The following is an 11,263-nucleotide window of genomic DNA, read 5'->3' as shown; positions in this document are numbered from 1 at the left end:
GCAGCCCTGGAGGGTGGAGGGGCCAGTGGGGGCCTGAGGATTGGCCGAGGGGGGTGGAGAAGAGGGTCTCGCTGGGAGCAGAGGAGCTGTACCTGCCCCTTCAGATGAGGATTCCTGCACACCTGCGTTCACCGGGATGCTGGGCCTGTCTGGAGCTGCGGGGCAAAGAACGGGGCCTGCTCCCAGTGGGAGAGTGTGTGTGTCACGGGAGCGGGTGCCCTGCTGTCTGCCCCACGCCTCCCCCTGAGTGCAGGGGACTGAGGGCACCCGGACAAGAGAACGGGATGGTGGGACCTCCCTGTGTTTCAAGGATCTGTCTCCCTTGGGAGGCCACTTGGAGAAAGCAGGGGGCCCTCAAGGGGCCCAGGGCTGGAGGAGAGGGCAAGTGGAGACTCGTGGTGGCCTGGGGGCTTCAGAGCGCCACTCAGGGGCACTTTGAGGGCAAATTTATCTTCTCAAAGCACAACAGCAGCCTGTGCTGGTTTCAGGGGAGCCAAACAGCCTCTGAGGGGACTGGCTGGACCAGTGGGCATAGTGGACAAGAATCTGGCAGCGGTGGTTGGCAGGGTCCCTGGGCACAGGACCCAGAGTGATGCAAAGCCAGCGGTCGGGAGTGAAAAGTGGTTCTTCTTGTTTTGAGGGATCTCAGGTGGGAAGACCCCGGACATCTGTCTCTGGGGCAGCAGGTGGCTTCAGGGGCTGCTGCTCATTAATTTCCGGGTCCATGTGTGACTGCAGGATCTTTTATCTAACTTACTGCTGCTCAGAGAAAACACCAGAATAACCCAGCAGGCAACAGGCAGCTGGACAGTCCAGCTGGTGGGTTGGGGCTCCCTGTCCACATCAGAAGCCAAATCCAGGCTGCTGTGCATGACTCCAGTGGCAAGACAGAGGGGAGGGAGGGGAGAGGGGAGAGGGCAGCATTGGCTCCTGGAGGTCCTGCGTCCTGAGGCCCGCCTGCAGTGCCCATTCTGCCGGTTTGAAGATCACTGTCCTGGATTATTGGCACAGGGAACCCCCACTGCTCAGGGAACCCCAGCCCACCAAGATGGTACTTTAAGGACATCCCTAGGACTTACCTCTGGACCACACTCATGGCAGGAGGAGGGGTGGGTGCAGAGGCCGTGGGTGCAGGCCCACCATCCTCAGAGAGAAGGGCTTGGGACCCAGAGGGGAAGGAACCCGGGACCAGGACGGCTACAGGCCACATGCCTCAAGGAGACAAGTGTCCATAGCCAGGGAGAAGATGAGAAAGCCGGGGCTGGGGGCCAGGACCCTGCTCACACTGGTGGGGACAGGCCTCAACCGCTCCGAGGAGGTGAAGCAGACAGGCCCGGTCCTCCTGGGGGCTGACCTGAGTATACTCCGCTTTGTCTGGCCCAGCAGCCTGGGGGGCAGTGACTCCCAGCCTGGCTCTATCAACCTGCCCTGAAGATGTATTCGCACGTTTGCCGCTCTCCCTGCAACCTCTCCCTCAAAGGCAGGCTGGGGACCGTGCGAGCAACAGATGTAGAGTTCTAACTCCGTGCCGCTGACTGTGGCATCAGGCTGCAGATCCCAAAGACTCTGCAAACCCCGAGTAAGACGGAGACAAGCAGACCCTCAGGCATGTCGTGTTAAAATGTGGAAAACAGAAGACGGGGAGAAAATCCCTCAAGTTGCCAGAAGAGACAGATTATCTTCAAAAGAGCAACAAATAGACACCATCAACTCCTCCATAGACACAATGGAAGCAGACAGTGAGGAGCGAGTCTCAAACGACGGAGGGAAAACGGCTCAGAATACTGAATTCTGCCCGGGAGAGTGAGTTTCGAGAATATAGGTGAGTAAAACACACTTTCAGACAAATGTGCCATCAACCTTCCTTCATGAAGGGAAACACTCAGAGGATTCTCGGGGAAGACGAGTCAGGGCCCAGTCCGGAGACGGAAGCTGCAGGCGAGCAGTGCCCTTGCGCCGCAGTGGGAAGGTGGACATTAGCACAGAGAATTATGGAGAATAGGGGCGAAGGCGCCTATTGAGGGGTGAGGGGAAGTCTAAGAGGGAACAGCAGGTACAGGGAGCAGCCACTGTCCCTGCGGGAAGGAGCGGATCTGGGAGGGCCTCCTCCTCTTGCCCAGGTGGAGGGCTGGGCCTCGCTGGAGGAGCTGGGGAGGGTGTGGCTGTGCCCCACGGAGGAAGGGGCCCAATGTGCTCAAAGTCCCCAGGCGGCTGCCGGGTTCTCCCTCGGGATGGTGCCATATTGGGGAATACAGTGTGGGTTTCTGCTGTTTGTTCAACAGCAGTGGGAAGCCAGGTCAGGGGAGGTCGGCGCTGGTCCCAAGCAAGGCCTCCCTCCTTCCCATCCTGCCACTCTGTCTGTGGGCCGGCCCAGTGAGTACTGGGGTGGCTGGGGTAGGGGCTGATGGACTCACATCCACAGAGTCGCCTGATTATTAAGAGCCTCTGCAGTGGATGCCATTTGATGGGCACTTACGTGGGACACACGTCTTCACAGTTTGTGCCCATTCAGAGAGGTCCATCGACATCTCTCTTCTCTAGACGTCCTTGTCACTCATCTTCCAGTTCTGTTCCTCCAATTCCCTGACCCTCCAGCCCATCTGTTAGCAACTGCCCATAAATCAGTGTCAATCTGTCCCTCAGGACATCTCTCACTCCCGCCGGAGTGGACAACCAAACTCGCCGCTCCAAGTTCTGCCCCAGGGAGGAAGTTCCTCTGTTGTCTCCAGGGCCAGCCTGAGTGGGGCTGAGTGCTGTCCGCTTGTGGACGGTGCCAGCAAATCACACAGACCCGTCTGTAAACCGGGCTCCAGTTTTTTCTTCCTCCATCACCTGGCTGTGAGGAAGCCCCAGCATGCTGTAGGCATGAACTGAGGAAGAGGAGGAGATGCAGGGATCTGAGCCACTCACTCACTAACTCTGGACCCTCTTGGGCGGGGCCTTGAACATACATTCTTATTCGGTGTCAGCTGTCTGTTCACGGTCCACCTTCCGGCTGGGCGGGTCAAGCAATCTCCTGGGTAGGTGCTCCTAAGCCGCAGGGGGACGCCAGAAGTTATTGCTCAAAAGGAGCAGAGTTGTCTGCAGAAGAGGGGGCAGGTTTGTTCCCCATCCTCGAGGGCTGCGCTTTCCTTCTCCTGTTGGTGTTGCCAGCAGCTCCATACAGCATCCCCATTTGCCACAGACACCTCAGGGATCATTGGGTCATCTGCATCATAAGATCCAGGAGCTAGAGCAGCCCGTGCTGCATCCCGACCTGCCGCCCATCTTTCTCCTGCTTTTGTCCCCATTGAAACCGGCAGCCTCGCAGGTGGCCCTGTCAGTAGACAGAGGGTGCACGTTCAAACAGAGGGTGGCAGGTGCAGCATCTTATGTCCCACCACAGAGGGAATATCTTGACATACTCCAGGCCGCAGAGCCCCCGGAAACTTCACTGACATGGCCGATCCCTGAAGTTTTGTGGGGTTTATTTCCTATCTTCTGGTTAGCGTGTTTCTTACTAAGGCATCTAAAGTTCTTCCCACTTCCTGTTCGTGGGTGCAGTCAGGGTGACGTCACCCATGCAATGACAGGGTGATGCTCCATGGAAAGGAGACCTCTGGACCTGATTATGGTGGAGAGGGGGAGAGCCGACATAATCCTGAGGCAATGCTGTGCATGTGTATGTTGGCCCTGCTGGGTGAAAACCCTGCTCTGGGCATCCTTTCAAGCTGGTATGGAGAGGAAGGCGTTAACTAGGTCAACAGCTGCCCGCCGCATGCCGGTGGCCATGTCGGTTGCTACAGTAAAGACACACGGGCGGCGCGTGCAGGTGGATTCTCCAGCAGATTAAGTTTACGGTAGTGCAGTCACTCTCTGAGATCCACCCATTTCTGCGCAGGCCGTACAGGTGGATCAGAGGGGGGTGTCTCAGGCGTTGTCATTGCTGCTGCTTTCCAGCCTTTGGTGGTGGCATCGGTTCCTGCAGGCTCCCCAGGAACAGAGTATCGCTTCTGGTTTTCTATCTTGAAAGGAAAGGAAGTTCCAGGGTTTCCATTCAGCCCTTCCCACGTTCCGAGGAAGGAATAATGGAATTGCTATAAAGGCCCCAAACCATGGGTCAAGAGCCAAGGTGGGGGTTCTGCCTATCCCAAGTACGTCTATTCCAATGATATGTTCCGGAACTGGGCAAATAACGGCAGTGTGGGTGCGTGGAGAGCTCACTGCTGTGAGTCAGCCTCGAGCTAATTCTCCATCAATTTCCTGGCCACTGGGGGCCCCCATTTGGACTGATGGGCTGTGGTCATGTTTTGGGCCCCCAGATTTACCAACACTTCAGAGCTGGTGCTTCGTAATCCCCAAAGGCTGAGGATTTCCTCTCTCCAGTTCACAGTTATTCTCGCAAATGGCCGAGGGTCCCCTGGAAAAGGCGTGGGGGACATTTACAGTGTGTTCTTTCCGGAAGTGCTTCCAGGGGCCTCGGGGCTGTGAGCTGACCTGGGGGTGGAAATGGGTTTCAAGCCCACTAAGGTCCGGCTTTTTGGACACAGGACAAGTCACTGCCAGTGTCAAGGGTCTCAGAGTGACCCAGGGGCTCAAGATCGCCAGTTCCGTTTGGGTCCAGTCTGATGTCCTCATGACAAGTTTCAGGATCCCAATCAGTGTGAACATTAGTGACAAACTCGGCAAGACTGTGAATTCAGTTGACATCATAAGCAACCTGCATAAGTAAATTTTATGATTTGATTTTGTAAACTTTTTGTTTTAGAACAGGTTTAGATTTACAGACAAATTATGAAGACAGTAGTAGAGTTCCCATAGACTGCACACTCCGTGTCCTGTGTCAACATCCTCCGTGAGGGTGGCACATCTGTTACAATTAATGAACCCATATTGATACTTTCTTATTGACTAGGGTCCACATTTTATTCAGATTCCCTAGTTTTCCCCTTCTGTGTTTCCTGTTCCAGGAGCCCATCCAGGACACACGTCACATCTAGTCAGAACTCTTGGCTGTCACGATTTCTCAGATGTTCCTGTTTTTGATGACCTTGGCAGTTCTGAGGAGCACCGGCCAGGAGTTTGGTGGGGTGTTCTTCAGTTTGGGTTTGTCTGATGTTTTTCTCATGACTAGGTTGAAATCGTGTGTTTTTTTGGAGGGAGACCGGAGGGGTCAAGAGCCATTTCATCGCACGTACGGTCAACACGGCATATCGCTGGGGATGTTGACCGGACCGCCCGGCTGGGGTGTGCTTGTCAGGTTTCTCTGCTGTGAGGAGACTGTCCCCCCTTCCATAGTGTCCTCTTTGGAAGGAGGTCACTGCCCAGCCCTCACTCGAGGAGGGGGCGTCCACCCAAGTCATTTGGATTCTTCTGCAATGGAGATTTGTCTCTTTCCAATTTATTCATCTGTTTACATCAGTATGACTTTATGGATATTTATGTTATATTTTGGGTTAAAATGCTCAAACCATTCCAGCTTCGGCCACAGGGTGCTGTCTCAGCAGGCTCCCGCGTCCCTGTGCCATGCCACACCATGTGTATGAGTGTGAGAGTGAGTCTCTGTGAGTGTGTTCGAGTGTGTGCAAGTGTGAGTGTGTGAGTGAGTGCGAGTGTGAGTGAGTGTGTGAGTGTGTGTGTGGAGCATCTCCTTACTTCCTGGCACTACGAGACGTTCTGTTTTGGTTTTCAGCAGGATCCACCCAGCGGCTGGGAGGGTGAAGAATTCTCATGAAGCTGCTCTTCAGACCACGACCTGAACTGAGAGGAAAGGACCTGAGCCTGCAGCACACGCAGGGGATGATCCCACAGCACGGTCCTCGTGGTAGTGTTCCTGCCACGCGAGTCAGGCGCAGAAGCCTCTGGGGCTCCCGAGGCACACGCTTCAGCGGGCACTGCCTTGCAATCAGCCACAGGCGAAGGCTTGATTGACGAGGATGCTGAGCCTGCCATGACGGCCAACATCCGGGTCCCGGGGTGGGAAGCTCAGCGTGGCACTGCACTCAGGCCCCAGAGCATGATGAGTCAGGCCTCCCGTCCCATCTTCGTGGCTGTGTCCCTCAGGACCACGCCTGGTACAATTCTGTGTCAGTCAGGGTCCGCTCAGGAGCCAGAATGGCACAGCAACGGCACCAGGAAGGTTTAATATACAGAGTTACTAACTGTGAGAGGGGCTCTCCCCTGGGCGGCGTGAGAGCTCTAGAGAGCCAGGAACCGCAGATGGAGGGGGCGGACCTCTCAGTGGCGGCGCTGATCCCAGAGTCCAGCTCTTCCCAGACTGAGATCCAGACTTCAGGGAGCGAGCAGCGGTGGCCAACAGGGTCATGGAGCAGTTCACTGAGGTGGTGTGCTGCTGAACTTTCTGGAAGCTGCGTGTGTATCTGGTGCCCGAGAAACGTCCCCCGGGCAGCGCGGGGTCGAGGGACTCCGCGGGAAGCTGCTGGCACGTGGGCCGCCCGCTCCGGTGTGGCTGATCTGTAACAGGAGGCATCCTGACGTGGGGCTGTAAGAAGCAGAGATTCTTTTAGGGGTCACGGAAGCTTCCTGGGGAGGCCGTGGGCAAAGCAGAGGGTCTCACCTGGAGTGTTGGAGAGGGGATAGGACGCTGGGGGGCTCTAGGTCCTTGGATGGGGTGGGAGGGAGGATCAGAAAGGGGACCCTGGTGACCGGTGTGCTGTCTTCACAAAGGCCGACACCTCTGACTCCACTTCCCCCTCTCCAGCCTTCTACCCTCGCCCTCTGCCCCGCTGGGGACACTGAGCCCAGCAGACCCACCTGGGACTGAAGGAAACCTGTTTTGTCCCGTTTCCCAGCCTCAGAGGGCAGGACGCCCGCCACGCCCTCTCAGATCTCTGCACCGCAACAGCCAAGGGTGCCGGCCGAGCAGGGGGCTCGCTCTCACTTCCTCCCTGGCTGGGGGCGCTTTCCCTGCTCCCCTGCTTCAGAATTCTGCCCCCATGAGGCCTCTGTGCTCCAGGCGGGGTGGAGGGTGGAGGGTGGAGGGTGGAGGGTGGGCCCAGCCCCAGCGAGCCTCCAAGGGTGATTGCCGGCCACACTCTGGGCCTAGCCCGGCCCAGCCGTGCTCCAGGACACACTGTTCAGGGAGCATGCACACCTGCCCCTCCCCGGGAGCCCCCAGCCCCGCCTCCAGGGGAGCACGCCCTGGGAACAGGCCGAGCTCACTCCTCCATCGGGGAGACTCCCCGAGTGGCGGCTTCTCTGGGCTCAGCAACACCAGTTCCACCACAGCATCGTGAAGCCCAAGAGCCTAGGGGTCCCCGGAGGCCGTGAAGCCCATCCTTCTTGTTGTTCAGAGGGGGAAACTGAGGCCCACTGGTGGAGAAGGACCAGAGGCCTGAGCATCCAGGACCTCATGTCTGCAAAAGCCGAACATCTGGGAACAGAGCCAAATGGAAACGGGCTCATTCACGCTGGAGGCTTAGAACAGTGCCGGCGCACAGCATGTGCTACACAAACGCTAATAATAATAATAATTAATAATAACAACAATAGCAGTCACCCCTTTAGAACTCGGGGTTCTTATCCCAGACTCTGAAATCCAGCTGCTCTCTAGGTAGTCTGGGTAGCTGACAGATTGCAGCTTGCTTTCAAATCTTGGTGCATTTTGCGAAACTGCCCTTTCCCAGCATCCACAAGGAGGCGTCCACACAGCAGGCATTCGGTGTAGATTTGCTGAGTGAATGGCTGAGCGAATGAGGGAGTGGTGATGCCTCCCCAGTTGGGAGGACCCCCACCCCTCGCCGTGCCGCTCAAGAAGCAAGTCCTGTTCCCCCAGCCCCTGCTCTGTGTGCACCTGTTTCCTCCAGGAAGCCTTCCTGGATGTCCAGTGGAGTCAGAAGCTGCTTTGGTGTCCCCAGGGCTCTCTGGGCCTCCCCACATCGTGTCCCGACTGCGGTGTATCGCCACTGTCACTCGTCACTCGATGATGCATGAGCATCAGGAGGGCTGTGACTGGGCCAGGAGCCATCACGTCCTTGGCTCCTGGCTCAGGGCCTGCCTGTGCAGGAGTCAGGCTCCCTCATCTGCCCTCAGTTCTGGGGGAGTGCAGGAAGCAGAGGTTTCTGTAGGGGTCTGAGTGGGGGCCCAGAAGATGGCTGGGCCAAGAGGCGGCAGGCCCGTCGTGGAAGAGCAGCCACGGACCAGCGGGGACATGGCAGGAAGATCCCCAGTGAAGGGGCTGAAAGGCAGGGCCACCAGTGAGGCCAGCCCTCCCTAGCCTGGGGAGCCAGCTGGAGCTGGGTTACGGCCCAGCTGTGCTGCACGAGCCTTTGCAAGTGGCATAACTTCTCTGAGCCTCGGTGAATGGTGGCTGTTCAGTTTACAGGTAACCTGGACCAAGCATCAGATCCGTTGCCGTGGAGACCACAGGTCCCGCACTCTCCAGGGACCCCACAGAGACGCCAGCTCCTCATCCAGCAGAGACCAGCTCGAAGGGGAGCCGGGGGAGCAAGACGCTGGCCAAGTCAAACATTCACCCAAGGGGCCGACTTAAAGAGTTCCAGGCCCTGTCTCCTGTCGTCCGGGGAAAATCACGGCAGGATGGGCATCGCAGAATGCAGGGAGCCGCATCTCCTCTGCATGTGTGAGCCGCAGCCCGGGTGTCGCATAACCCCCACGGGACGCCTCGCGGGACGTCCAGGCCTGTTAGGCGGAGACAGTGGGTTCAGTAGTCTGTGTAGAACAGGGTATTACTTTGAAGGTTCAGCCGAGGTGCTGTGCTCAGCAGACGCCACACACGGAGCGGGCTGTGACTCAGCGTGTGTGGGCTTTCAAAGGAAAGATCTGAAAACCGGATTTGGGCTCTAAGGACACACTCACTGCAAGGACGTGACAGGGGGTCTAGGGCGGAGCACACTGGGGGCCTGGCCTTGATGCGGGGGGTGTGGGAGGCAACCTCTGCTGCCCCAGCTGTGGAGGGTCCAGTGGGCTCACCTGGACTCGAGCTGGGTCCCTGGGTTTGGGAGACCAGGCCACAGGGACTGACTTCTACCCGGGAGACTGGAGGAGGAGAGCTGGCGAGGAGGTGTGGAGAAGAAAGACCACCAGCCCCTCCTTATGGGAAGGCCATCTGCCTTACCTGAGCCCAGGGTTCTGACTGTCAGTGGGCACTGGCCATTCCATTCTCTGAATTGAGACTGTGTTTACGATGAAAGTGGCCTAGGGGCTGCCCCTAAAAGGGAGTAGGGGAGCGGGGGGCCACTGTGTTTCACTTGGGGAAGCCTGCCCGTGCCAGCAGGTGCACAGGGTGGAGGGGGGCAGCCTCCTGGCTGCATTTTGATGAAGTCCCATAAATGGGATGGTTTAATGTATGGTTGCATGCCCCCATGTGAGTCCCCCCCTTTTTTTTTGCTGAGGAAAATTCACCCTGAGCTAACATCTGTGCCCATCTTCTTCTATTTTGTATGTGGGTCACCGCAATAGCATAGAGGCAGATGAGTGAGGTAGGTCCTCAACCAGGATCCGAATCCAGGCCCCTGAAGTGGAGTGCACTGAACTTAACCACTAGGCCATGGGGCCAGCCCCAAGAGCCCCTTTGTGAAGCCAACTAACCAATAAAGACAAAGCCGCCCCTCTGTGTGCATTTACGTTTGCGTGGGCAAGGACGAGGGCGTGGGGTGCACGCCGAGGAGAGGAGGAGGGGAGGAGGGGAGGGGGCAGGGAGGGAGGGGGGCGGGGTGGCTGGTCTTTCCTCTGCACCGTTTCTCGTCTCACGTGCAGGGAGCACGTCTTCTTTCTTGTGGACGTAAATGGACTCTTCCTACAACTCCAGCCACCAGAGGCTGCCCTCGCCCTCCACATCCTCGGCTCCACATCCTCCCGCTCTGCCTTCAGGGTACCACCACGCTCGCCCAGGCGCCAAATCCAATGGGCACGTCTTAGAGCACTGTGCTCTGTCACCCCCGTGACACACAGCGCCCAGGTGCAAAAACTCCCTGCTCTGGTTCCAGGACCACCGTCTCCGCATTTCCCACCCAAATTAAGCTGGGCCTGTTTCTTTGTGAGCGTTGCCTCCACCTCCTCCCCGTGCCCCTCCTCCCATTACCCTCTCCCTTCTCCTCCTCCTCCTCCTCCTCCATCACCCTCCTCCTACCCCAGTGGCATTTAGTACGTTAACAATGTTGTGTGACCACTATCTAGTTCCAAAACATTATCGTCACCCCGTAGAGAAACCCCACCCCCAGGAAGCGGCTGCTCCCCATCCCCCGCTCTCCCCAGCCCGTGGGAACCACTCGTCTCTTTTCTGTCTGTAAATTCTCCTGTTCTGGATTTCTCATATAAACGGAATCATACAATACGTGGACTCCGTGTCCACCTTCTTTCACTCAGCATAGTGTTTTTCTGGTTCATTCACATTGTAGCAAGTCAGAATTTCCTTTTTTTTTTTTTTAGATTTTATTTTTTCCTTTTTCTCCCCAAAGCCCCCCAGTACATAGTTGTATATTCTTCGTTGTGGGTCCTTCTAGTTGTGGCATGTGGGACGCTGCCTCAGCGTGGTTTGATGAGCAGTGCCATGTCCGCGCCCAGGATTCGAACCAATGAAACACTGGGCCGCCTGCAGCAGAGCGCGCGAACTTAACCACTTGGCCACGGGGCCAGCCCCCAGAATTTCCTTTTTACGAGTGAATAATATTCCATTGTATGGATAGACCATGCTCAGTTGACTCATTCCTCTGTTGATGAACATTTGGGCCAGAGGGAGCCTCTTAAAACAACATTTGGTGAAATTTCCCTGCTTAAAACCTTCCATGGCTTAGCAAGACCCACAGGGTCCTATGTAGTGGAGCCCTGGGGACCCTCCCACACCACCTGGCCCTTGTCCTCTTCCTGTTCCTGACATTCCCCCTGCTCTGTGCTGCCTCAGTTCCCCACATGTGCTCTCACTGCCCAGGCTGTGCTCCTCTGCCCTCATCCCTGACTGGGTTGTCCTAATTGTTGGAGTCCCCATCTGAAAGTCACTTCTGTGGGACGCCCTACCCCCAGCCCCCAGCCACGCTGGCCCACCACATGCATGGACCGTGGACCCCATGGAAGACCAGCCTCCCTCTCCTGTCCCCACTGCCTCGAGCTCCTCAAGGGCAGCCGCATGTCTGACTGGCCTGGGCACTGGGCACAGCGCAGGCGGGCACAGCGACCGCACAGATTCCTGGAGAGCCGTGGATGCGGGCACGCGAGATGACGGCAGCCGCGCTCTGCCGCGGTAGCACTGTGCCTGCTTGGCTCGGCTCTAAGTTGGCATCTGGTATAAACTACTGAGTTTCCATCC

At 57.2% G+C, this 11,263-nt stretch overlaps 1 long non-coding RNA gene across 2 annotated transcripts; it reads left to right on the top strand.

Moving 5' to 3' along the window:
* Positions 1-8: 8 nt before the first annotated feature.
* On the top strand, positions 9-9,572 carry LOC111770461 (uncharacterized). 2 transcript variants are annotated; one of them, XR_011431979.1, is made up of 6 exons: positions 9-195; positions 1,387-1,822; positions 4,950-5,085; positions 5,672-6,483; positions 6,701-8,581; positions 9,421-9,572. It is a non-coding gene; the product is annotated as an uncharacterized lncRNA (long non-coding RNA). The 2 variants fall into 2 exon arrangements; XR_011431978.1 differs by lacking the exon at positions 9-195 and having other exon boundaries at positions 827-1,822; positions 6,792-8,581.
* Positions 9,573-11,263: the final 1,691 nt, after the last annotated feature.

Source organism: Equus caballus, chromosome 24, assembly GCF_041296265.1.
Source record: "Equus caballus isolate H_3958 breed thoroughbred chromosome 24, TB-T2T, whole genome shotgun sequence".
Classification (NCBI taxonomy): Eukaryota; Metazoa; Chordata; class Mammalia; order Perissodactyla; family Equidae; genus Equus; species Equus caballus.
The sequence above is the reverse complement of the archived record's forward strand: the minus strand, read 5'-3'. Positions and strand labels throughout refer to the sequence as shown.